Source organism: Budorcas taxicolor, chromosome 2 (genome assembly GCF_023091745.1).
Source record: "Budorcas taxicolor isolate Tak-1 chromosome 2, Takin1.1, whole genome shotgun sequence".
NCBI lineage: Eukaryota > Metazoa > Chordata > Mammalia > Artiodactyla > Bovidae > Budorcas > Budorcas taxicolor.
This window is the reverse complement of record NC_068911.1, coordinates 178,785,507-178,812,045: the sequence shown is the minus strand read 5'-3', so window position 1 is coordinate 178,812,045 and position 26,539 is coordinate 178,785,507. Positions and strand designations below refer to the sequence as shown.

Here is a 26,539-nt window from a genome sequence, read left to right as displayed (position 1 = left end):
ATCTCCGCAGACGGGAAAATAGGTGGGGGGGACAGACCCGTCTGTGGGCCGCACCCGCGACCCCGGACACGCAGAATGCAGGGACGCTCCCGCCCACCCTCTGTCAACCTCGGGGACGCAGGTTTAGGGCAGGCTGCTCATTTCTACACAGCTTCTAGGAAACACTCCCCCCACCTGAGCTCTGAAGTGGTTTCTGAATATTAAAAAGTCAATGATCAGGAGAAACACCGAAACCAGGCATGCTCCAGGCCCGAGGTCCTCCGGGCAGCGGGATCTACGTGGATTTGTAATTCCTAATGGCATTTCTCAGGCGTTTAACTCACAGGTGGTGTCACCCATTGACAGTTGAAGTATTTTTCCCTGGACGCTGGGCAGAGCCGAACTGCATCCCTCCTTCCTCACTGTGAGGATGTACAACCTGGTGGCTAAAGAGAGATTTTGGAGTGAGACTTCTTGGGTCGGGATCCCGGCTCCACCACTTACTAGCTACACGGCCTGGGGCAAGCTGCTCTGTACCTCTGTTTCCCCCTCCGAAAAATGGGTATAATAGTAACACCCATCGCATAGAGCTCGCTGTAAGAATGAACGCATCACAGTGCCTGCTAGCGCCTCTGAGAGTATCAGGCATAGGACAAGGGCTCGGCACACATTTCCCGCAGTTAGAGTTGCCGCTGCTCCTGCTAGGTGAGCCATTTCTGGCCTCTGAGCCTCAGTTTCTCTGGCTGGAAGACAGGCATGCGGCTACGTGTCTGTGTGTCTCCCGAGGGTTGTTGTGAGAATCAGGCGAAATAAAGTGGGTGAAAGCGCTTTTTGCAAAACAGCGAAGCATTACCCATTTGGAAAGATGGTTAGAGAGATGGCAGGGTAAATGTACTGGCAATGAGGTGAGTGATGAGCTGTGATATTTAAATGAGAGTTTCGGAGCTCCCCGGAAGCCTCGTATTCCCCGTCCCCAAACACTTGCTGTATTGGAGCATCTCGAAGCTCTCTTTGCTTCACCTGGGAGACCGATTTGCTGGAAATTGGCTTGGGGAAGGCAGAGCGATCAGGGGCAGGGCATGAACGGAGTGGGGCTTGCAAGTCTTCCCTCAGCAGAGAGTTGCCAGAAGACTGAGAAACGGACTGCAGGGCCTCAGTCTCTCTCTGGCTTTCTCTCTCTGCATCGTTCCTGCCCCACCTTAGAACTCCTGGGGAACAAGACGGATGCCATCTGTCTCGAAGCCGAGTGCTTGGAGGTCATCCTCCACCTCTCTGCTCACTGTCTGAGGCCTTGTAAAGATCCCTCCCCTCTATCACTTGGCACTGACCCCTGCTGTCCCCCTCCTCAGGTGTGGAGTCCAGCATCTCTCCCCCTGAATGTCTCCAGCAGTATCCTAGCCAGACCCATTTCTTCCTTCTTGTCTTCTCAGAATCTGTTCTCAGAGTAGCAACTACTAGGGTCTTTAAAAAATATTAACCCAGGGGACTCCTTGGCAGTTCGGTAGTTCAGATTCCGCACTGTCGATGCAGGGAGCGTGGGTTCGATTGCTGGGTGGGGAACTAAGATCCCACTTGCTGCACAGCGCGTCCAGAAGATAAAAAATATCCCTCGTGACTCAGACGGTAAAGAATCTGCCTGCAATACAGGAGCCCTGGGTTTGATCCCTGGGCTGGGAAGATCCCCTGGAGGAGGGCATGGCAGCCCACCCCAGTATTCTTGCCTGGAGAATTCCCTGGGCAGAGGAGCCTGGCGGGCCGCAGTCCACGGGGCCACAGAGTCGGACACGACTGAGCGAGTAACACTCACTACTTTCATATACATATTAATCTAATCCTTCCTCAGGTCTCTTGGTAGCTTTCTTTTGCTTACAGAAAAAAGTCAACATCCTCTGAAGTAGCTACTGTTACTATTCTCTTTTAAAAATTGAAGTGTAGTTGATTTATAATAGTGTATTAGCTTCAGGTATCAAATATTTTTTATAGATTATGCACTATTATTCCATTCTACAGATGAAGATATTGAGGCTCAGTCCAAGTGAGTACCTCTGGCCCTAGGTTCCCCAGCTCGGAAGTGTCAGGATTGGGATCATGACCCCAGCAGCCTGGGCTCACCCACCTCTCCAGCCTCCTCTTGGGCCACTGGTCTTCTCTCTGTCCCTCTGATTGAGCAGGTTCCATATAATCTCAGGGTCTTTGCATATGCCCTTTCCACCATCTAGAATGCTCTTCCCTCCTCTTCCTGCCTTCCAGCCTCCACCTAAGGTCGTCTGGGCCACTCCCGCCCCTCCTCCAGACCTCTGCAGGCCTCCCCAGCTGAGTCTAGGGTCTGCACACTCCCAGCCTCCTCCCTTTCTTCACTGCATGGATCCTAATTGCAACTATCTTCTCTCTGATGACTATTTGCCGAATGGCTGTCTCTCCCAAAAGAGCAACATCAAAATGGCAAGGGCCGTGTCTCAGCACGAGGTGTTATAACAAAACACCACAGACACCCATTTCTCACAGTTCTGGAGGCTTCACATTCAAGACCAAGGTGCCAACAGGTTTGATGCCCAGCGAGGCCCCTCTTCCTGGCTCTCATTCAGTCACTTTCTCGCCGTATGCCCACACAGCAGTGGGAGAGAGAGAGGGAGAGAGAGAGGGAGAGCTGGTCTTTTGCTTCTTAGGAGACTGACCCCATCTGGGAGGCCCCACCTCACGTGTGTGTGCTGAGTCGCTTCAGTCGTGTCCGACTCTCTGTGACCCCATAGACTATACAGCCCACCAGGCTCCTCCATCCGTGGGATTTTCCAGGCAAGAGTACTGGAGTGGCTTGCCATTCCCTTCTCCAGGGGATATTCCTGACCCAGGGATTGAACCCAGGTTTCCTGCATTGCAGGCGAATTCTTTAGGGCTCAGCCCCCAGGGAAGCCACCCACCCTCACAACCTCATCTAACCTAATGACTTTCCAGAGACCTACCTCCAAATATGATACGTTAGGGGGTTAGAGCTTCGACATATGAATTTGAGGGTTCGCCAGCATTTAATTCACAATAGGGGATGCATGTCTTGCTCTGCTCTGGATCAGGGATGCTGAGCACAGTTCTTGGCACTAAGCAGGCACTCAGAACACTTGAGGGAGGAAGGAAGGAACGGAGGAAGGTGGGGAAGGAGACAGGGAGGGAGGGAATGAGGGAAGAATAAGGAATTCTAGTGCTCCTTGGACGTTGAATCTGGAGGTCCCACCTGGATCTGAGGGGAACCCACTCCAGTACCCTTGCCTGGAAACTCTCGTGGGCAGAGGAGCCTGGTGGGCTGCAGTCCATGGGGTCGCTAAGAGTCGGGCACGACTGAGCGACTTTACTTTCCCTTTTCACTTTCATGCATTGGAGAAGGAAATGGCAACCCACTCCAGTGTTCTTGCCTGGAAAATCCCAGGGATGGGGGAACCTGGTGAGCTGGCATCTATGCGGTTGCACAGAGTTGGACACGACTGAAGCGACTTCGCAGCAGCAGCAGCAGCAGCTACAAACCCAGTCATGTCTCGAAAAGTTTCTGTGACACCAGAGAGAACTGGATGAATCACCATTTAGTAAAGACTACTTTTTATTAAGAGTGACCTAAGCGTTGGCAGAGTTGTGACTGGCTACGATACTTTCAACTTTTCTCCAAACATAAAAATAAATTTAAAAGAAAGAGCAAGCAAAAGTCATGTTGAACTGCTCTGATCTCCCAAGCAAGAAATATCCCCTTGGGATTAGATCCCTGCTATGAAATATTGCCCCATGATTAGATCTCAAGCCATGAAATATACCCATGAATTTAGATCCCCACCTTGGAAATGCAGTTTGCTGATTAGATCGCCCCCATGAAATATGGTCTTTGGGTTAGCGCATGCCAGTAAAATATGGCCTTTGATTAGATCACTGCAGAGAAGGCTGAGTCGCTGGCTGGGAGTGGGGACTTTCGCGACGTCCTCACGGGGTAGAATATAAATATGTGCAGAAGAAGTGAAAGCAGCGGAGTTGAATTCATAGTGGTGACGCTTTGGAGCCTGGACTTCCTTGGAGGTTGTCAGCAGGAGGGGTGGGGATGGGGACAGGGCCAGGCTTGGAGACTCACCTCTGAGCAGGCTGCACCCCAGGTGGTGACGGGGGTGGAGGGGACAGCTGGTGAGCAGGGCTTCCTGCGTGCCGGGTGCCAGGCTCAGTCCTCAATGCCAGTCAGCTCCCCCAGTTCCCAGGAGGGAGGTGACATTATTACCGTTCCTGTTTACCGCTGGGGATGGAGGCACAGAAAAATGAACTCACAAGCCCAGGGACACAGAGCTGGAACCTGTCAGAGCTGGGGTTTGAGCCTGGGGCATCTCCCCCTCGAGACTGACCCTAGCCTTTGGTGGGGCAAACCGCTGCCAGTCCTGGACTCACCTGTAAGTGAGGGGCCGTGTGACCCCCATGGGCTAGTCCTGCAGCAGGGTTGAGAGGAGAAGACCCTGCAAGACGCAGAGATGAGCTGGGTCATCCCGGCTCGCTCTAGGTGAAGATCGGAATCAGAGTGTGAGGTCAGAGTCCAGAGAGACATGAGGTCCAGCTGGGTTCGTCCTGCAGTTTAACCAGAGCTGGGCAGGGCCAGGGCCAGGCCTAACAGCAAGGCCTTCTAACTTGGAGGCAACCATCTCCTACTAAAAGACTTCCCTGGTGGCTCAGACGGTAGAGCGTCTGCCTACAATGCAGGAGACCCGGGTTCGATCCCTGGGTTGGGAAGATCCTCTGGAGAAGGAAATGGCACTAACTCTGTGGGTCTCTCTCTCTCTGTCTCTCTCTGAAAGGAGCAGAAAGCTAAATTTGGAGGCTGAGATCATTCAGCAAGATGGTCACCCTTCAGAGGGTGGGGAGGGCAGGCAGACCTGGGTTGATGCCCAGCTCACAGCTGGTAGCCATGTGACTGGGCACTCTCGGCCCCAGGCCTCTCACAGCCCAGCCTCTGCGGGGCATTGCCCTTGAAGACCACCAGCTAACCCCAGGCCATGCCTCCCCAAAGGCTGGCCTATCTGATGGCCCCTTGATGGATGCAAGGACCTTGTGCTCAGGCCTCAATTCAGAGCAATGCTGAAGGCTCGTTTCCACTCCTGAGGCCCAGTGGGGTCTGGCCGAGGCGCATGGCCCTGCTGCCCTCTGCCTGCCCCTCCTGCCTCCCTCCACGGGTGCCGGCTCAGACACCCCAAGAAGTTGGCCTGCGTATTACTTTCTGTTTCCCGGTCCGGTCCCCAGAGCCCAACCTACTGCAGACCCCAGTCCGCACCTCTGCTCCTAGCTTCTTCTTTACAGCATGGGGGTGTGAGAGCATTGACCCCTGGGCTGCTGGACGCAGGCGTGCGGGGATGCGTGTGTACTTGGCCAGGTCCTGGGACACAGGCAGTGTCTGGTTAATGCTCATCAGAATCCCGGAGGGGCATCGCCCAGCTGAAGGAAGGCCTTCCCAAGGAGCAATTCTCTTGGCCTCCCTCCGTCTGTCTGCTCCGTGGCGCCGGTAAGCCTGTCCTGTGGGTTGTGGTGATGTCTGTCTGTCCGGGGCGGTGAGGGGTCCCTGCAGGTCAGAGCGGTTCTCATCAAATGTGGGTTTGGGCCCATCTTTCTTCCCTGGCACCGGTGAGGGCCGAGGGAGGGAGCTGAGGGCATGTCCTTATCTCGCTGGAGCCAGCTGAGCGGCCGGCTCTTATCGGGGATTTGTGAGCTTGTAAAACATGGCCGGCTATCACGCCATCTCCCTGGGGTGAGGGTGCTCCAGCTGGGCCTTATCATGGGGTGACCTCTGCCTGTGATGGAGGGGAGAGCAGGGTCATCCTGGGTGGATGGCAGCCAAGTCCAGTGGGAAGCTGGGGTGGGGGCATCAGAGTGGACCACAATGTCCCTTCTCTCCTCTCTTCCCTGCAGAGGGATTTCAGACTGGGGTGGCCTTCAGAGGTTCCAGGAGCCCACAAGGAGGAAATGCTGGGGGTAGGGGAAGAAAAGGAAGGTTGCGTCTACCTCAGGGACCCGCTTGATTCGCTCATTCCTTGTTAAGCGCTCGCTGGGTGCCGGGCCCTGGCCAGGGTGCTGAGTTCAGAGCGAAGTCTCAGACTTCCGGTTCTGCCTCTTGTGGTTTCTAGCTGTGTGACCTCAGACCAGTCACCTGTCCGCTCTGAGCCTCGTGCGTCCAATGGGAAACCAGTTCCCATTCCCCCAGGTTGTTCTCGGGGTCCCTGGAGACAGTGGATGTGAAAGAACTGCCTTACAAACCAGGAGGTCCCGTGCCCACAGGAAGGGGGGGCTCGAGCAGTCCGCTTGGGGGCAGACGGCACCCCTGGAAGAACAGCAAAGAGAGGGCTGAGGGGAGTCCCAGAGTCAGAGCAGGACGCGGGAGGTGGGGCAGATTCTGCTAGCGCCTCCTGAGGACTCTGGGGAGGGCCTGGGGTAGAGTGGAGACGGGGTTCCAGGCGAGGGGAGTGGCGTCCACAGTCGGGGCTGACCCTGCTGGTCTACAGGAGTGGGCAGCCTGAGCCAGCGGGCCTGTGGCGGCCTGCCTGGCCGGGGAGGCCGGTCCATCTGGTTCTGTTTTCTCCTGCCATTTGGATGCTTTTGTGCTGAGCCCCGCATTCGCCACTGTGTCCCTGAGAGCCTCTTTTGAACTTGGCATCTGCGTGGGGCTCCATCCGCTCCCCGCCTCCCGTGTCCTGCGGCGCGGATCTGTTTGCGACCTGGGCATCTGCTCTTAGGGCCGTAGGTGGTTCCGGCTCCCTCGGCGGGTCTTGGAGATGGAGCGGGGGCTGGTGGGGCGAGGACAGAAGGCCTGTGCGGCAGGCGATGGCCGGAGCTGGATCGGGCACGTGGTGCCCGCCTCTCCGAGAGGCAGCCAGCGGCTCCCCTTCCTCCCCCGGCCCCCGGCGCGCCCCCTTCTCCCTCTGCCGTGTCTCTCCCCTCCACTGGGTTTCATGGCAGAAGAACCCAGCCATTTCCAGCGCTCGCTTTGGAACCTTTGGAACGAACCACTCCTGACGTTGCCCTTGGCTCTCTCACTTACAGGCTGAGAATTCTCAGCTCAGCTCCGGGGAGCCCATTCGCCTCCGCGAGATGAGGATAGCCCCGCCTGCCTGGCGCTTCCGCCAGTGCAGAGAGGAGCTGGGCGCCTGCCCTGCCGCCCCGCCTGGGGTGGACACACACGGCCTGAGCACAGCTCTGGGCTGGGCCTCGGGAGCCTGCGTCCTGATTCCCCAGGGCGTGTGAGTTAGCCTCTGTCTGTGCCTCAGTTTCCACGTCCTCACGATGGGAGCAAGGCCTGCCTCACAGCGTTGACGGGAGGAATCAGCGAGTGTTGGCGTCTGCGCAGCGTGTGGAGCCCTCCCTGACGCCGGCAGCACTGCTGACGCCCGCTCATCACGGTCATCACCAGCATCCTTAGTATCCAGGTGCGCTGCCTCGCGGCTGCCCTGGAACCACAGATGGAGGCCACCACTGACCAGCAGCGGGGCACGCGGAGGACCAGTGAGTCCAGCGCCCAGCCAGGACCAGGCCTGTCAGTCAGGGCTTGAATCAGCGTGTGTGGTGGGGGGTGGGGATGACTTAGGTTGGGGATCAGAAGAGCTGGGTTTGAGTTTCTCCCCTCGCTATGTCTGGGTAGACTCTGGCTGGTTACTTTGGTGCCAGATTTCAGTAAACCTTCAATTTTTGCCTACTTTTGCCAGAAAATTGGAATAATCTCCTTCCTAAAGCATTTGTAAAAATGAAGTGGGAAGATAAACTTGATTATTTTTTGAAAAATGAAATGCAGATGGATTCAATTCACTCTTTTAATACTGATCTGTCTACGGAGTGTCTCCTGAGGGGGGCACTGTCCTGGAGCCAGGCACCCCAGTCCTCACAGAACCTTCACTCTGCAGCGGTCCCCAACTTTTCTGGCACCAGGGACGATTTTCATTGAAGACGATTTTTCCAGGGACCAGAGGGTAGGGGAAGGTTTGGGGCTGATTCAAGCCCATGACATGTATTGTGCACTTTATTTCTATTATATCAGCGTTATCTCGGATCATCAGGCATTATTAGATCCCAGAGGTTGGGGACCCTTGCTCTAGGGGAACAAACTCCCCAAGTTCATGGGGTTGAGATAAGTGTTCATCACAGGAGGGGCAGAGGGCTGTGTCTGTGAGGAGGTGACTTTTGACGTGGCAGCTGCAGACATGGGCAGGGGGATGACAGGCAGAAGGAAAGTGAAGGTGAAGTCGCTCAGTTGTGTCCGACTCTGTGACCCCATGTTCTGTAGCCCGCCAGGCTCCTCCATCCATGGGATTTTTCAGGCAAGAACACTGGAGTGGGTTGCTGTTTCTTCTCCAGGGGGTCATCCTGACCCAGGGATGGAGCCTGGGTCTCCCACACTGCAGGCAGACTCTAGGTGGGGGAGGGGGGGTCTGCTTGGGTGGGGTGCGGAACGCAGAGGGAACCGTGATCAGAGCGCAGCCACTGTGGGCCTTGTGGGCCAGCCTCGGGGTCTGGAATCTGCCCCAAGGGTGGTGGGAACCATGGTGGGGTCTGGATAGGGGAAGGATGTGACCCGGCACGATGTTTGTCCATTTCACTCATGCGGTATAGAAATATTCACTAGCCTACAGTGGGACGAGCTGAAGGAAAGGGAATTTTCCTGTGTGTGTGTGTAGGTTATGTGTGGGGTTGTATGTGTGTAGGTTATAAGTGCTGTGCTCTAGAAGGTGATCACGAATCAGAAATGGATTGCAGAAGTGGCCTCTGAGATTTCTTTCGACCCACAGACTCTAACTTTGTGAACAAACAGTCATGTGGCTTGTCTTCCCAGTCCCCAGACCATAGGCGAATGTAAGGTAATAGGAGGAATTTAGGATGACGCTGGATGTGAAAGATGCTATACCAAACAGGGCAGCGGGGCAAGCCAGTGGGATTTCTGCAGAACGAGAGGCCTGTTTCTGGTGGGGGGAAGAGAAAGCAGACACGTGTACTGAACTAATACAAAGCAATGAGCGCTAACGTGTTCTGAGCACCGACTATGCGCAGGCTCCGTGCTAACCACTTTGCATGAGCTCCTTCTTTTGGCTGTTACACTCCCCGTATTAGTTTTCCGGGGCTGCCCTAACCACCTGGGTGGCTAAAAACAACAGGAATTTATGCTCTCACAGCTTCGAAGGCGAGAAGGCTGAAGTCAAGGTGTCAGCGGGGCCAGGCTCCCTCCAAAGCCTCCAGAGAAGAGTCTCTCCTTGTCTCTCATAACTTCTGGTGGCTGTCAGCAATGCTCGGTGTCCCTTGGTTTATAGACCTGTCACTTCAGCCTCCACTGCCGTCACGGCCGTGTGGCATTCGCCATGCGGGTGTCTGTCTCCAGCTCTCCCCTCCTTACGAGGACGTCTCATCTTCACTAATTGCATCGTCCTATTTCCAAATAAGATCCCATGCCCTGATGTTCCAGGTGGCCATGAATGTGGAGGGCTTTCTTAAACCCAGTATGCCCACTCTTCTGAGAGTAGACAGCCGGAAAGGGAGGAGCCTGAGTTCCACCCCAAGAGCATCCTCGTGGAGGTTCACTCCCACTCTGTGCCGCCCGACTGCCTCCCGTGGAGTGCCTGGAGCGTCAGCCAGCAAAGAGGTGCAAGGCGGCCTGGGGCACCGGGCCTCCTTAGGTGGACGGGCAAGGCTGGACTGAGCCGTGGTGGGAGATCAGATGAGATGGAGTTGGAATGAGGGTCCATGAGCCGCGCCTTCTCCATTGTGAACCTGCCGCGAAGCCCTTTCCTCTGAGTCCTCCGAGCGCTCATCCCATTAGGACGTCAGCCCTTGCTCGGAGCCGCCTCAGCCCTGGTGCTTGTCTCTCCCTGGAACCAATACCATTCTCTCTGCACCTTCTCTTCTTTGACGATGAGTCTTATTCTCCTCGGCGCTTAGCTTTGACTTCCTACAGGCCAGGCATCCTGCTTCACTCTTCTGTTCCCAGCGCCTAACAGGAGCATCGTAGACGCGCTGTAAATGCATTCATCCCACAGATAGCTATCCTACGCGATTCTGCGCTGGAAACTGGAAACGTAGCCTGGAATGAGAGGCCATCTGGTAGAGCAACAGACAGACACACAGATGGGTCACGGGGGAAGGGCAGGGGATCATGGGAGCCCAGAGGCAGAGAAGGCTCTCACCCCAGGGCGTGACCGGTGAGGGGTGCAGCGGTGGAAAGGAGGGGGAAGGCCCCTGTGCCTGGGCCAAGCAGCAGGTGCAAAGCCCTGTGGGCAGGAGCAAGAGCTCGGAGGTTTGCAGAGCTGCAGGCAGCTGGGTGGGGCCTGGGCTGTGTCCAGAGAGCAGCGGGAAGGGGCAGGGTTGATGGAGGGATCCCAGTGAGGGAGCTGGGATACCCTCCCCCTCCTCCTTGAAACAGACACATCAGGGTGGGAGGAGGCACACTAGAGTTTTAAACAAGGGACTGAGTGTGGGAGCAAGCTATTCCTGGTAGTAGGATGGAGCGAGGCTGGAGGCAGGGAGGCGGGAAGGAGGCCAGGCTGTGATCTAGTGGGCTGAATGGATTTGCTGGTGGCAAAGGGGAAAAGGGGGAACATGTGAATATTGCTAAATGCTCGATGAACTGAATTCCATACTGACCTGCAGGGCTTCAGGCAACCTCAGTGCAAGCAGGAAGAGCTGTGTCTTGGGGAACTTCTGAGTCCTTGCTGAGTGTGAAAGAGGGTCCTTCCTGCGGGGGGCAGGGTCGTGAGGCCCAGGGGAACGGGAGAGAAGCGGTTTCTCTCTGCCACCGCTTAGTGACGGAGATGGACTGCCCGTTCCTCCATGCGGTAGGTTCCCGTCTGTGGTCAGAAGCCCCCAGCCGACAGGGGCCGGCCTGTCTGCAGAAGCCACACACACTGCGTGACCAAGAGGTTACCAGCCGATACTCGCAGATGCCAGCAAGAGAGCCCAGGCTCTGCCTTCGCAGCCAAAACTCAGCAAGGGGCTCCAGGAGTCCAGCAGGTGCCACCCGAAACCTCCCATGGCTGGCATGTATTTAAAAAAAATTTAAAACAAACTATTTGGCTGTGTCAGGCCTTGAGTAGAGGGACATGGATCTTCGTTGAGTCATGCGGGATCTTTTGTTGTGGCATAGAGACGCCCTAGTTGTGGTGTGCAGGCTCCAGAGTGCACAGGCTTAGGTAGCTGCTGCCTGCGGACGTAGTTGCCCCTGGGCATGTGGGATCTTACTTCCCCGACCAGGACTGAACCCACACCCCCTGAACTGCAAGGCAGGTTTTTAACTACTGAACCATCAGGGAAGTCGCAGGGCTGACATATATTGACAGCTCACTGTTTACTCGATTCTGTGGCTCTATGCATTCTCTTACCTGAATCGCATCACGGCCCCTTGAGGGGGGCAGTCATACTCATTTGTCAGATGCAGAAACTGAGGCTCCAACAGGGGAAGTGGCCTGCCCAAGGTCACACATCTAGGAAGCAGCGGAGCTGGAACTCGAATACTTGCTCTCCCGACTCCCAAGCCCAGACCTGTGCCTCCAACCCCTGGAAGATGCCCTTTACCCAGACTGCTGATCTCTCCAGAAGATAACCTTCTCCTTAAGCAGCAGAACCAGGTGGGAAAGCGCCCCACGCCCCCATCCAAACGAGTGAAGGAAGGAAGACTGACGGGCCGGCCTCCTCTCTGTCCCTGGCTTCCCGTTACCAAGCATATATTTTTTCTAATCGGCCTCTCTGCTGATGGTTATCTGGCTTCGCGAGAGAGCGAAAGAGACTTTGTGTCAAATGCTGAAAAATGACTTTTCAGGGAGCCTCTCTGTCTCCTGAAAGAAGGTGACGTGCTCGGAGCATACAAATCACTCAGCGCTCGGGCTCCTCGAGGCAAGGAACAAGTGTGTTTAGATTGCTAAAACCACTTCCGTCCCTTCCCAAGGTCACAAGTAGGCAGCCCTGCCTTGTCAGCACCTGGAGGGCGGCAGGGCCCAGAGGGGAGAGCTGAGATGGCCCTGGACAGTGGGTCTAGGGGGTGGGGGCCCCAGGCGCGGCCCCTGGATGCAAAGGGGTGACACTCTAGAAGGCTGGCCTGGGATTCCAGGTCTCCATCGGCCCATAGCGAGCTATGTGACTGGAGAAATTACTTAGCCTTTCTAGACCTTCGGATCCCCCACTGTATATACTCCCACAAACTCTGTGGTTAGCTTTGCCATGCTTCCGAGCGGATGTTCTAATAACTGGTACTCAGTTCAGTTCAGTTCACTTCAGTCGCTCAGTCATGTCTGACTCTTTGTGAACCCATGGACTGCAGCACGCTAGGCTTCCCTGTCCATCGCCAACTCCGGGAGCTTGCTCAAACTCATGTCCGTTGCATCGGGGATGCCATCCAACCATCTCATCCTCTGTCGTCCCCTTCTCCTCCTGCCCTCAATCTTTCCCAGCACCAGGGTCTTTTTCGATCAGTCAGTTCTTCCCATCAGGTGCCCAAAGGATTGGAGCTTCAGCTTCAGCCTCAGTCCTTCCAGTCCTTTTCTGGTTTGTTTCCACAGTTTCCACACAGGCAAAGGCTTTGGCGTAGTCAGGAAAGCAGAAGTAGATGTTTTTCTGGAACTCTCTTGCTTTTTCTATGACCCAACAGATGTTGGCAATTTGCTCTCTGGTTCCTCTTTATTTTCTAAATCCAGCTTGAACATCTGCAAGTTCATGGTTCACGTACTGCTGAAGCCTGGCTTGGAGAATTTTGAGCATTACTTTGCTAGTGTGTGAGATGAGTGCAATTGTGCGGTAGTTTGAGCATTCTTTGGCATTGCCGTTTTTGGGGATTGGAATGAAAACTGACCTTTTCCAGTCCTGTGGCCATTGCTGAGTTTTCCAAATTTGCTGGCATATTGAGTGCAGCACTTTCACAGCATCATCTTTCAGGATTTGAAATAGCTCCACTGGAATTCCATCACTTTCACTATCTTTGTTCGTAGTGATGCTTCTTAAGGCCCAATCGACTTCTCATTCCAAGATGTCTGGCTCTAGGTGAGTGATCACACCATCGTGATTATCTGGGTTGTGAAGATCTTTTTTGTGCAGTTCTTCTGTGTATTCTTGCCACCTCTTCTTAATATCTTCTGCTTCTGTTAGGTCCGTACCATTTCTGTCCTTTATTGAGCCCATCTTTGCATGAAATGTTCCCTTGGTATCTCTAATTTTCTTGAAGAGATCTCTAGTCTTTCCCGTTCTATTGTTTGCCTCTATTTCTTTGCACTGATCACTGGTACTGGTGCTCAACAATTCCCAGGGGCCAAATTTACTGAGCATCCACTGGGTGTAGGGAAGAGAATGGATTCCGGGACACACCAGAGAGGGCCTGGATTCAGGCTCAGGGCCGGGTTCCAGTCCTGGTCCTACCACTTAAGCAGTGTGACCTTGGGTCTGTGTCTCTCCCACTCTGAACCTGTTTCCTCACCTGTCAGCTGGGGGAGTAATCAAGACACCTCAGCAGGGGGCTGCGGCAAAGCAGAGGGTCTGGAAGGCCACCCGGCACGCTCTCAGTGTGCACGCTGCCACGGTGGCTGCTTCTTAGCTGTGCTGACTGTGCGGGTCTCCTGACCTCTCCAAGCCTTGCTTTCTTCATCTGTGGGAAAGGGGATAAGGATTTAAAAATGCGAAGTACTTAAAACGCTCGACACACATTAGGATCTTTGTAGCTGTTCAGTCGCTAAGTCCTGTCTGACTCTTTTCAACCCCATGGGCTGCAGCCCACGAGGCTTCCCTGTCCTTCACCAACTCCCAGAGTTCACTCAAACTCACATCCATGGAGTTGGTGATGCCATCCCACCGTCTCATCCTCTGTCGTCCCCTTCTCCTCCTGCCGTCAATCTTTCCCAGCATCAGGGCCTTTTCCAATGAGTTGGCTCTTCACATCAGGTGGCCAAAGGATTGAAGCTTCAGCATCAGTCCTTCCAAGAAGTATTCAGGATTAATTTCCTTTAGGATTGACTGGTTCGATCTCCTTGCAGTCCAAGGGACTCTCAAGAGTCTTCCAGCACCACAGTTCGAATGCATCAATTCTTCAGCGCTCAGCCTTCTTTATAGTCTCACCTCCATACATGACTACTGGAAAAACCATAACTTTGATTAGACAGACCTTTGTCAACAAAGTGATGTTTCTGTTTTTTAATACTCTGTCTAGGTTTGTCGTAGTATTTTTCCAAGGAGCAAGTGTCTTTTAAATTCATGGCTGCAGTCACCATCTGCAGTGATTTTGGAGCCCAGGAAAATAAAGTCTCTCACTGTTTCCATCAGGGTCTTAGTCACGAACAGATGTTATTCTGGCTCTTTACAGAAAAACAGTTTGTTTTTACAATTATTTTTTATTGAAGAAGAGTTGATTGGCAATGCTGTGTGAGTTTCTGCTATACATCAACACAATTCAGAGAGAGATATATACATATTTATATATGTGTGTATATGTTTATTTGTTGTTCAGTCGCTAAGCCCTGTCCAACTCTTTGCAACCCCATGGACTGCAGCACACCAGGCTTCCTGTCCTTCACTGTGTCATGCGGTTTGCTCAGATTCATGTCCATTGAGTCAATGATGCTATCTAACATATACACATCCTTTAAAAAGAATTGGGAGTTGGGATTGACGTACATACACTATTCATCAGTTCAGTTCAGTTCAGTTCAGTCGCTCAGTCGCGTCCGACTCTTCGCGACCCCATGAATCGCAGCACGCCAGGCCTCCCTGTTCATCACCAACTCCTGCAGTTCACTCAGGCTCAAGTCCATCGAGTCGGTGATGCCATCCAGCCATCTCATCCTCTGTCGTCCCCTTCTCTTCCTGCCCCCAACCCCTCCCAGCATCAGAGTCTTTTCCAATGAGTCAACTCTTCGCATGAAGTGGCCAAAGTACTGGAGCTTCAGCTTTAGCATCATTCCTTCCAAGGAAATCCCAGGGTTGATCTCCTTCAGGATGGACTGGTTGGATCTCCTTGCAGTCCAAGGGACTCTCAAGAGTCTTCTCCAACACCACACTTCAAAAGCATCAATTCTTCGGCGCTCAGCCTTCTTCACAGTCCAACTCTCACATCCACACATGACCACAGGAAAAACCATAGCCTTGACTAGACAGACCTTAGTTGGCAAACTTATGTCTCTGCTTTTTAATACACTCTCTAGGTTGGTCATAACTTTTCTTCCAAGGAGTAAGTGTCTTTTAATTTCATGGCTGCAATCACCATCTGCAGTGATTTTGGAGCCCCCCAAAATAAAGTCAGCCACTGTTTCCACTGTTTCTCCATCTACTTCCCATGAATTGATGGGAGCAGATGGCATGATTTTCGTTTTCTGAATGTTGAGCTTTAAGCCAACTTTTTCACTCTCCTCTTTCACTTTCATCAAGAGGCTCTTTAGTTCCTCTTCACTTTCTGCCATAAGGGTGGTGTCATCTGCATATCTGAGGTGATTGATATTTCTCCTGGCAATCTTGATTCCAGCTTGTGTTTCTTCCAGTCCAGCATTTCTCATGATGTACTCTGCATAGAAGTTAAATAAGCAGGGTGACAATATACAGCCTTAACGTACTCCTTTTCCTATTTGGAACCAATCTGTTGTTCCATGTCCAGTTCTAACTGTTGCTTCCTGGCCTGCATACAGATTTCTCAAGAGGCAGGTCAGGTGGTCTGATATTCCCATCTCTTTCAGAATTTTCCACAGTTTATTGTGATCCACACAATCGAAGGCTTTGGCATAGTCAATAAAGCAGAAATAGATGTTTTTCTGGAACTCTCTTGCTTTTTCCATGATCCAGCAGATGTTGGCAATTTGATCTCTGGTTCCTCTGCCTTTTCTAAATCCAGCTTGAACATCAGGAAGTTCCCGGTTCACGTATTGCTGAAGCCTGGCTTGGAGAATTTTGAGCATTACTTTACTAGCATGTGAGATGAGGGCAATTGTGTGGTAGTTTGAGCATTCTTTGGCATTGCCTTTCTTTGGGATTGGAATGAAAACTGACCTTTTCCAGTCCTGTGGCCACTGCTGAGTTTTCCAAATTTGCTGGCACATTGAGTGCAGCACTTTCACAGCATCATCTTTCAGGATTTGAAACAGCTCCACTGGAATTCCATCACCTCTACTAGCTTTGTTCATAGTGATGCTTTCCAAGGCCCACTTAACTTCACATTCCAGGATGTCTGGCTCTAGGTGAGTGATCACACCATCATGATTATCTGGGTCGTGAAGATCTTTTTGTACAGTTCTTCCGTGTATTCATGCCACCTCTTCTTAATATCTTCTGCTTCTGTTAGATCCATACCATTTCTGTCCTTTATCGAGGCCATCTTTGCATGAAGTGTTCCCTTGGTATCTCTAATTTTCTTGAAGAGATCTCTAGTCTTTCCCATTCTGTTGTTTTCCTCTATTTCTTTGCATTGATCACTGAAGAAGGCTTTCTTATCTCTTCTTGCTATTCTTTGGAACTCTGCATTCAGATGCTTATATCTTTCCTTTTCTCCTTTGCTTTTTGCCTCTCTTCTTTTCACAGCTATTTGTAAGGCCTCCCCAGAGAGCCATTTTGCTTTTTTGCATCTCTTTTCCATGGGGATGGTCTTCCTCTCATACTGTGTATAAAATAGATAACTGATGAGAATAGAGCGCAGGGAGCTCTACTCAGTGCTTGTGAACTGTGGTGTTGGAGAAGACTCTTGAGAGTCCCTTGGACTGCAAGGAGATCCAACCAGTCCATCCTAAAGGAGATCAGTCCTGGGTGTCCATTGGAAGGACTGATGTTGCGGCTGAAACTCCAATACTTTGGCCATGTCATGTGAAGAGCTGACTCACTGGAAAAGACCCTGATGCTGGAAAAGACTGAAGGCAGGAGGAGAAGGGGACGACAGAGGATGAGATGGCTGGATGGCATCGCTGACTCAATGGACATGAGCTTGAGCAAGCTGTAGGAGATGGTGAAGGACAGGGAGGCCTGGAGCGCTACCGTCCATGGGGTCACAAAGAGTCGGATGTGACTGAGCAACTGAACAACAACAAAAAATAAATACGTAAGTAAAGAAAAAAAATTCTTTTCCGTTGTGGTTCATCGCGGGATTAAAGCGTCAGTGCTTATGTGTAGGTGACCCTTGGCGACCCTTCACACTTACCGTGAGGAAACGGCTAGTGGACCTGTCTCGGTATCAACAGTGGACTGAGGAGAAATTCCTACCTTCCAAGTGCCCGTGATGAGCGTCCACTCGGCGGCAGAGGCGCCACGAGAACAAGGGCCCTGCGCAGCTCAGGGCTCCGGGCGAATGCCCAGAGCAGGCCCTAGGAGACAGCACGCGCCCGGGGCCCAGATGCCAGCTCCAGTGCCCCCAGGGCAGAGGTCTTGCCTGCTCTGTTTCCTGGAATGCCAGTGGGGTGGGCAGCGGCCCCCACCCATGCAGAGGGGAGTGGCCTCCAGAGCAACAGGCGAGAGAGCAGGAGCCAGGCTCTCAGCTGCAGAGGCGTCCATCACTGGTCACCCCCATTTTTACTTTCCTGGCTAAAAAGTCACAGAGAAACCACATAGCTGGGCCTTAAAAAATACAGGCGAATTTGTGATGCTGGATGAGGCCTGCCAGGCCTGTCTTCATGCAATAGCAAAACAAACAGCCCTCCTGAGTGAGGAAACACTCTAAAATTAGGGAGCAGGTGGGCAGAATAAGATGCCCAGGATCAGAAGAGAGAGCAGAGTATTAAAGTATGAGTCCAAGGATGGGCGCCAGGCAGGACAGGGTCTGGGCATCAGTTGACAGCTGGGTGGCCCTGGGTCCGCTACCTCTCACCTGGCCCCACTTAACTCCTTGGGTGCTTCGAGGATCTAATGAAATCACAGAGGGAAAGTATTTGCTATTTGCCAAGAAGCAGCATGAAGTGATGACAGGAAGGCATCTCCCCATCCTCTCTGCCCAGATGCCCACTGCAGCAGGAGCCTGGGCTGGTGATAGGGGGTGGGGGGGACAGTGAGGGAGAGGCTCTCAATCGGCCCACCCCCCCTTCCATCAGCCTCAGCCCCTCCACGGTGGGCCCTGCATTGAGGCCGGGATGCCCTGTTGAATGGACCAGGGGCAGGGCTGGCGGCCTGTGTAGCGGGAGGACTCAGAGAGGAGCGTCTTGGAGAGAAGAGAAGCCTGATCCAGGCGAAGGGTCCCGGGGGCCGAGCAGAGACGGAGGCATCGGGCGCGAGCCGACAGCTCGGGGGGCAGAGGGGCAGATGGACGATGCGAGCGGAAGATGTGCGGCCAGACATTGAGGAGGGGGCCCAGCAGCGGCTCTCTTGGGGCGCGTGTTGCCTCAGCTGTGGGAAGGAGGGACGCCAGGCCCTGTGTGGGTGCTCTGTGTCCCCAAGCTTGTAAATGAAGTAGAACCTATGTCCCGCTACAGCAAACATTTTTATACACAACTGAAGATGCACACTCATGTGTGTGCGTGTGTGCGTGCTAAGTCGCTTCAGTCGTGTCCGTCTCTTTGCAACCCTATGGACCATAGCCCGCCAGGCTCCTCTTGTCCCAGGCAAGGACACTGGAGTGGGTTGCCACGCCCTCCTCCAGGGGATCTTCCATACCCCAGGGCTGAACCTGCATCTCTTACGTCCCCTGCATTGGCAGGCGGGTTCTTTAATCCTAGTGCCACCTGGGAAGCCCACACTGATGTGTCAAACAGATAAAAGGGAGCTTCTCTTGTTAGAAAGTCGATTTGAGACCCACACCCCATTTATGAGATGCCCCCAAGCCTGCTCCTGCCACTTACCTGCCAGGTGATGGGTTCGAATTATTTGACCTATTTGAGCCTCTGTTTCATCATCTGTAAAATGAGGATAATGCTACAACTTGGTGGAGATTAAGACAAAAGACGTGCCTGACGCAGAGTAAAACCCGCATATGTCCCCATTACAACGGTGCTTATTATGGGACTCTCTCATGCTCAGGCCCACCCCCCCCCCCCCGCCCCCGACCCTTGGATCCCTTGGAGACATCTGCCAGAGGGCTCATCACGCAGAGCATCCTCTGACTCTGAAGTTCTCACCTCCTGGACCCGGTGAGTCCCCAGGTTGCTTGCCTGGAGCTGCTGCCTTTGCTTGATGGGAGCAGTGCCCCGTGCCACCGTCCCCGTGGTTGTGGTGACAGACCCCAGAGGGAGCGGGCAGCAGCCCCCTACTCCTCTCCCCTGCACCCCAGGTCCCCTCCTCCACTCTCTCACCGCAGGCGGTCACAGCCACAATGCTCCCAACTTTATTTAATCGGCTCCACTGTCTGCGCCACGCCGGGTATTCTCGGCTAGGAACACGTGTTAACAGACGGGCAAAGTTTTATCAGGGGCCGGCCTCCCTCCCTGCTCGGTCAGATAAGATGCTTACGCTTCCTGGGCTCACGCTTGGACAGCAGACCCCGTGGGAACTGATCCCTGGCTCACTGCATCATCAGCTGCAGGAGGGCAGGCAGGCGGGTGAGGACAGTCCTAGGGAGCCCCCCAGACCCGGGTGGGGCCCCTCAGACACCCTGCTGCTTCCCCTCCTGCCCAGGGGCCCCTCGCGACCCCATCACCTGTAGGGCAGGGGGAAGGCGCACCTCGGTTCTAGATTCAAAGCCCATCTCTGCCTCTTCCTAATCGTGGGTGTGTGCAGAGTCATGTCCCTTTTCTCGGTCTTGGTCAGCTTGTTATAAAGTAAAAGAGCCATCTGCTTCCCAGACAAAGTGAGGTTAAATGGGATTATGAGCATGAATTATCTGGAACCTAGTAAGTAAACAGTTTTCCCCCTTTCCTTCTTACCTGAATTAATTTTCTAGAGCTGGTCTATCCAAGTGGCTTAAAACAGTGGATGTTTGTTCTCTGCAGTTCTGAAGGCGGGAAGTCCAGGATCAAAGTGTTGTCGGGGCTGTGCTCCCTCTGAGGACTCCAGGGACGTGTCCCCCCCAGCCTCTTCCAGCTTCCGGCGCTCACCAGCCACCCTGAGCATCCTCGCCTTGCCAAGACTCTAGGGAAGCGTCCCCCCAGCCTCTTCCAGCTTCTGGCGCTCACCAGCCAACCTGAGCATCCTCGGCTTGCTGAGGCCTCCCTCCGGCCCCTGCCTCCATCCTCACGGGGCTTCCTTCCTCTGTGTCTCCGCGTCCTCTCCTTCTAAGAACACTAGCCATGTTGCGTCTAGACCCATCCTCATCTTAACTTGATTGCGCCTGCAGAGACCCTCTTTCTAAAGAAGGTCACAGGTCCTAGGGATGAGGACTTTAGCATGTCTTTTGGGGAGAAGCGGTCCACCCCAAGCACCACCCCTTGGCCAAGCCCTAAGTCAGGTGGTAAAAACTCTCCTTGTCCTCGGAAGCAGTCTGTGTCACTAAGCTCACCTGCTCAGAGGTGCACGTGCTTCGATCTCATACCTTATCGTGGCCTCCAGGAGGGGTGTGCAGTCAGTGGGTAACCCCTTCTCTCCCCTGCTGCTTCAGCCTGTTCTAAGCCGAGGATGGGTGTGTAAATAGATAACAGCGTTTACATGAGATGGAGGGCCATGTCGGAGAGATGTGCCTTGTGGAAGGGAAGACGCAGTGCCCTTTCCACACTGGGGAGAAGCAAAATCAGGCGCGCTCTCAAGGGACGAGTTGCTGAGCCTGGAAGGATGCAGAGGATGAGAAGGGCCTTCTGGGCAGAGGGGGCAGACAGGACAATGGGCTGGAGGAAGGGGTGCTCTTAGCTGTCCCGGGTGGGTGGGCAGCCCTGGGAGGCGGGGTTGAGCCTGAGTGTGTGCTGGGGGGAATGGAGCCCTTAGGAGATGCGGCTCGAAGGGCAGCTGGAAAGGACCCCTGGAAGGACTGGCTAAGGAGCACAGATGATCTTCAGGCACCGGGGAGCTAGAGAAGGTTGTTTCGTTCAGTTCAGTCGCTCAGTCGTGTCTGACTCTTTGTGACCCCATGGACTGCAGACCTCCAGGCTTCCCTGTCCATCACCAACCCCCAGAGCCTACTCAAACTCATGTCCATGGAGTCAGTGATGCCATCCAACCATCTCATCCTCTGTCGTCCCCTTTTCCTCCTGCCTTCAATCTTTCCCAGCATCAGGGTCTTTTCAAATGAGTCAGTTCTTCGTATCCAATACTCCAGAGTATTGGAGTTTCAGCTTCAGCATCAGTCCCAGTGAATATTCAGGACTGATCTCCTTTAGGATGGACTGGTTGGATATCCTTGCAGTCCAAGGGACTCTCAAGAGTCTTCTCCAACACCACAGTTCAAAAGCATCAGTTCTTCTACATTCAACTTTCTTTATAGTCCAACTCTTATATCCATACATGACCACTGGAAAAACCATAGCCTTGACTAGAAGGACCTTTGTTGACAAAGTAATGTCTCTGCTATTTAATATGCTGTCTAGGTTGGTCATAGATTTTCTTCCAAGGAGCAAGAGTCTTTTAATTTCATGGCTGCAGTCACCATCTGCACTGATTTTGGAGCCCCCCAAAATTAAGTCTGTCATTGTTTCCATTGTTTCCCCATCTATTTGCCATGAAGTTATGGGACCAGATGCCATGATCTTAATTTTCTGATTCCTGATTTTAAAGCCAACTTTTTCACTCTCCTCTTTCACTTTCATCAAGAGAGTCTTTAGTTCCTCTTTGCTTTCTGCCATAACAGTGGTGCCATCTGCATATCTGAGGTTATTGATGTTTCTCCCAGCAATCTTGATTCCAGCTGTGCTTCATCCAGCCCAGTATTTCTCATGATGTACTCTGCATAGAAGTCAAATAAGCAGGGTGACAATATACAGCCTTGACGTACTCCCTTTCCTATTTGGAACCAGTCTGTTGTTCCATGTCCAGTTCTAACTGTTGCTTCTTGACCTGCATGCAGATTTCTCAGGAGGCAGGTCAGGTGGTCTGGTATTCCCATCTCTTTCAGAATGTTCCAAGTTTGCTGTGATCCACACAGTCAAAGGCTTTGGTGTAGTTAAAAAAAGCAGAAGTAGGTGTTTTTCTGGAACTCGTTGTGGAGCAGAGGAAATGGTGGAATGAGAACTGCAGCTCAGAGGGCTAATCCAGCAACAAGGACATTTTAAGGATTTTGCTGAAGGAAAGAGAAGGCATTTCCACGCAGGCACACAATTGCTGCAGGAATTTTCAAGAGCTAGAGAAGTTTGTCAATTAGAAATTTCCTGGTGAGGTCTTCAGCCTAGCTGGATGGACAGCAGCCATTTCGACTCAGCCTTGCGATCCTGATTCCCTCTTCGTGTTGACAGTGGGCCTGAGACGTGGCCCAGGATATCCAGGGTCTAGGACTCAGATGTGCTTCCTCAAGGAAATAGCAAGGGCGCTCCAATCGCTGGGACCTGGCCCCCTTCTTCTCTTATCAAGGCCCAAGAACCTGCCTGTTTCCACTCACAGCAGCTCCCCCACCCCACTCCCAAGATTTTAACTTTTAAAAGTTAAACAGCTTTCCTGTTAGAACCTCCTAGAAATCACCAGCAAGAGGGCTCAAAAAGGCCCAGGCATCCATTTCTGTGAACTGCAAGTAAGTGGAATCATTTATTTCTGTCCTCCAGTTTTGATTAAACCCACCTGCAAATGAGCCAGATATTAAATCCATGATCTTAAATCTCCGGCCCTCCGTGACCCCTCCCTCCCTCCTCTCACCCCAAGAGTGGTCAATTTAGTCCAGGAAAGCACTGACCGGCTGGAAAATTCCATTCCGGGCCTGCCCAGCTTGTTTCCCACTGCTGAGTGCCCTGCTGCCTCCTGACAACTTCCCTTTTAACTCTATTTACATTCTGGAAAGTACACAAGATTTCTATCATGTACTTTCCTAATGTCAATTTTCCCATGATGAGAATAAGGCTGTGAACACCCATGTTTTCATAATCCTATTATAGTTCTCCAGGTATTCCCAGCAGCTGAGTGGCACCATCTCACTCCCCAGGGTGCGTGGGGCTGGCGGGGGAGGATGGCCCAAGGCCAGTGCCAGGAGGCAGAGCTCATAGGTGTTGCCTTTATTGTTCATTGAGTGACCACTTCCATCAATTTTAGGTGGCCCTTCTCCATGCCTAAACGACTGTATCATGTCTGATTGGAGCTGTCGCACCTGCTAGGCTACTGTGAAGCCAAAGATATAGGTCAACACCAACCATGGCCCCAGGAGGGGTGGAGAGCGTGGACCCCATGCCCGCATCTTCCAGGGAGAGGCCCCTTGGGCCTGATCCGCTGGACCTCCTGGGCTGGACCCTGGATGAGGGACGCGTTTCCTGGTGCTCTAGGGGATTCCAGAGAACTTCAGAAGGAACGGGATGTGTGTGTCCAGGGGTGTGGCAGTGGGACTCGGAAGCCTGTGAGCTTCTGGGTGGGTTGGTGGTGGGCTTTCTCTGGAGGACGTCAGATGCCAGCCCCTGGAGGAGGTTTTCGATCAATCCAGTTTAACTAGGAGGCCTCCAGCAGTGAGCTGGCCTGGGTCTCTTCCTCTGCCTCTCACCCTCAGTAAGTAGCTGCTGGGTGAATGAGTGAATGAGCGAATCCGTCGTGTTTGAATACCCTTCAGTCTGACCCGAAGGCGATGTCTTCACTCAAAGTGAAGCTGCAAAGTCTATATGGAAGGGGACAAGTCTGGGGGTCACAATCCCATCTCTCCCGCCTTTAACCCTTTCTAAGCCTGGGGTTGCCAAAACTAAAGGGCCCGATAGTTTTGCAGGCCGAAAGGTAAAATCAAAGAGATTATCTGGATGCTTATATGGTCATTTAAAATGTAGTCCTTTCACAATATAAAATGCTTCTTAGCAGGTGGCCCATACAGGAGCAGATGATGGTTAACCCTGCAGCCATGGTTCGGCAGGCCCTGCTCCTTGTCACTTTAACTGCCGATCGTGACCAACACTTGTCTTGGCAGTGACTGGAGTCAGTCCACGCACCAGAGGTGAGGAGTCTGGCACCAGTTAGCACCTGGTAACGACCCAGTCCTAAGAGCCACGTGCTGTGGAAGGCCTCTCAGGTGTCAGGCACTGCTCTGCGAGTATGGACTCCTCTGGCCCTATGGAGTCAGTGGTTCTATTATGACCTCCGTCTTACAGAAGAGGAAACTGAGGCTCAGAGTGGTACTTCCACTCGCCCAAGACAGAGCTGGAATCTGAACCCAGGCAGTGGAGCTCCAGAGTACGTGCTCTTCACTGCCATAGTCAACCTCTATAGGAGTCCTTGTTGCTACTATTGAATCACCCTCCAGCCTCCTAAAGACGTCTCAAGTGAGCCAGCACATGACTCCCCTTCAATCAATGAATGGCACACAAGCTCCCGTTTGTCTCTGGCGTGTAGTGTTTCTTTCGTTGGACCACTGACTGACTGCCTGCCTGAGTTACAGCTGCTTGGGTCTGTTGGTTTGACATCTCTGAGCACAGGCTCAGGGAAGGAGGCCTGGGGATGGTTGAGCCAAGGGGGAGAGACATCCAGCATGTAACGCCCGTGCACGTGTGCCAAGTTGCTCGGTCGTGTCCGACTCTTTGTGACCCTATGGACCGTAGCCTGCCAGGCTCCTCTGGCCGTGGGGCTCTCCATGCGTGAAAACTGGAGTGGGTTACCATGCCCTCCTCCAGGGGATCTTCCTGACTCAGGAGTGGAACCCACGTCTCTTCCGCCTTCTGCATTAGCAAGCGGGTTCTTTCCCGCTGGCACCACCTGGGAAGCCCGCCAGTATATAGACACGCAGGTGAAGCAGTCCGTGTCTGATCACCTTTGGAGCCCAAACTGGGTTCTCAAGTCCTGAAAAGAAAAACGATGGGATACAGGGGTGAGGTGAGGGCAAGGACAGAAACTAGAGGGAAATCTTTCAAAACTGGGATTCCCATCTAATTCGTGGCCTGGTTTCATCTTGGAAGCAGGAGAACGGGCAGAGTGACCCCTCAGGGCCGCACGCTGCCTCCCCGTTGAGCTGGGGAGCGTATGACCCACCGAGAGAACTTCTTCTTAGGGGCAAGTGTTCTCTTTACAGTTTGGTGTTCAATACCCACTTTAAAATAATTTTTTAAAATAGACTGAGGTTGGAGATGGAGGATCTGAGAGGATTTACAGAAGTTCTCATCATCTGGGCTAGTCTGAAAAAGTTTTAGCTTATCATGATGTTGGTGCTATGGAATGGATGTTCTGTCTTCCCCAAAATTCAAATGTTACCATTTAACCTACAGTGTGATGGTGTTAGAGGGTGGTGCTTTGGGGAGGTCATTAGTTCATGAGGATGGAGCCCCCGTGAATGGGAGTAACACCCTAATAAAAGAGACCCAGGAGAGCTCCCTCACCCTTTCAAGGACAAAGAGAGAAGATGTCTGTTTATGAAGCTGGATGAGGGCCCTCACTAGTCACTGAATGTGTCACTATCTTGATCTTGAACCTCCCAGGCTCCAGAACTGTGAAAAACAAATTTCTGTTGCTTGTAAGCCATTCAGTCTATGATGTTCTTTTATAGCAGCCTGAACTGACTGGGACAGAAATAGAGTCATTACCATCTTTAAATCCAATCAGATTGGAGAGTCAGTTCCAAAACCCCAGAATGAATTCAGAAATGTCGCCTTAAAGATCCTATTCCTCTAGAACCATTCTTGGTACCAAAATCTGTGTTAGTCAAGGTTCCCCAGAGAAACAGAGAGTGTGTGTGTGTGTGTGCGTGTGTGTGTGTGTGTGTGTGTGTGTGCGCGTGTGTGCGTGCGTGCGTGCACATGCACTTGTGTGTGTGCTCAGTCACTCAGCTGTGTCACACTGTAGCCTGCCAGTGATCAAACCCGAGTCTCTCTTGCATTTCCTGCGTTGAGAGGCAGATTCTTCACCCTTAGTGTCACCTGGGAAGCCCACGTGTATATGTGACTTTGTTATTATGGAGACTGAGAAGTCCCGTGATCTGCCGTCTGCAAGCTGGAGACCCAGGAAAGCCTGTGGTCTAATTTTGTCCAAGTCCGAAGGCCTGAGAACCAGGAGAGCTGATGACGCAAATCCCAAGCTCAGGACAGAAGATAAGGTTAGATGTCCCAGGTCGAGCAATGAGGAGGCGGGAGAAAAAGGGGCAGATCCCTCCTCCCTCTGCAGTTTCGTCTTTTCAGGCCCTTCATGGACTGGAGGATGCCTGCACCCTTGGGGAGGGTGAGCAGCTTTACCAAGTCCACTGATACAAATGCTAATCTCATCTGGAAACACCTTCACAGACACAACTGGAGATAATGTTCAATCTGGACACCCCATGACCCATTCTAGTTGACAGATAAAATTAACCCTCACAGTTGGGCATGAGAGGATTTGCATTTTCATGTCAAGTGATACTAGTATCTCAGAGTCATGTTAAAGAGAGAAAGAGAAAATTTCAAAATAGTAACAATGTCTTTCTCTGTGTGGTGGTTTACAAAAGGGGATTTCTTTTTTTCTGTACAATTTCTAGTATTATTTTTTTTTCTACAGTAAGCAAATGTTACTTCTGGAATCACCAAAGGAGAAGTCATTAAAGGTAAAAATTTTGATAAGAACAGGGCTGTGTCTCTTCTTCCAGAACCCGGTGGGAAGTTCCCTTCTCAGTGGAAAAACCATCCAGTTTATACAGAGGATGTTTGTCATCCAG

The 26,539-nt window shown here is 52.6% G+C and overlaps 1 protein-coding gene, 1 long non-coding RNA gene and 1 other non-coding gene across 3 annotated transcripts in view; 2 read left to right on the top strand and 1 right to left on the bottom strand.

Annotated features, from left to right (window-relative positions):
* The window catches only part of IGSF21 (immunoglobin superfamily member 21), a 274,650-nt gene that overhangs the window by 79,399 nt on the left and 168,712 nt on the right, over positions 1-26,539 (top strand). The gene's annotated exons all lie outside the window — the stretch shown is intronic.
* On the bottom strand, positions 132-4,714 carry LOC128043419 (uncharacterized). The gene is made up of 3 exons (XR_008198950.1): positions 4,387-4,714; positions 4,082-4,237; positions 132-425 (listed from the first exon to the last, which is right to left on the bottom strand). It is a non-coding gene; the product is annotated as an uncharacterized LOC128043419 (long non-coding RNA).
* On the top strand, positions 4,651-4,722 carry TRNAC-ACA (transfer RNA cysteine (anticodon ACA)). The gene has a single exon. It is a non-coding gene; the product is annotated as a tRNA-Cys (tRNA).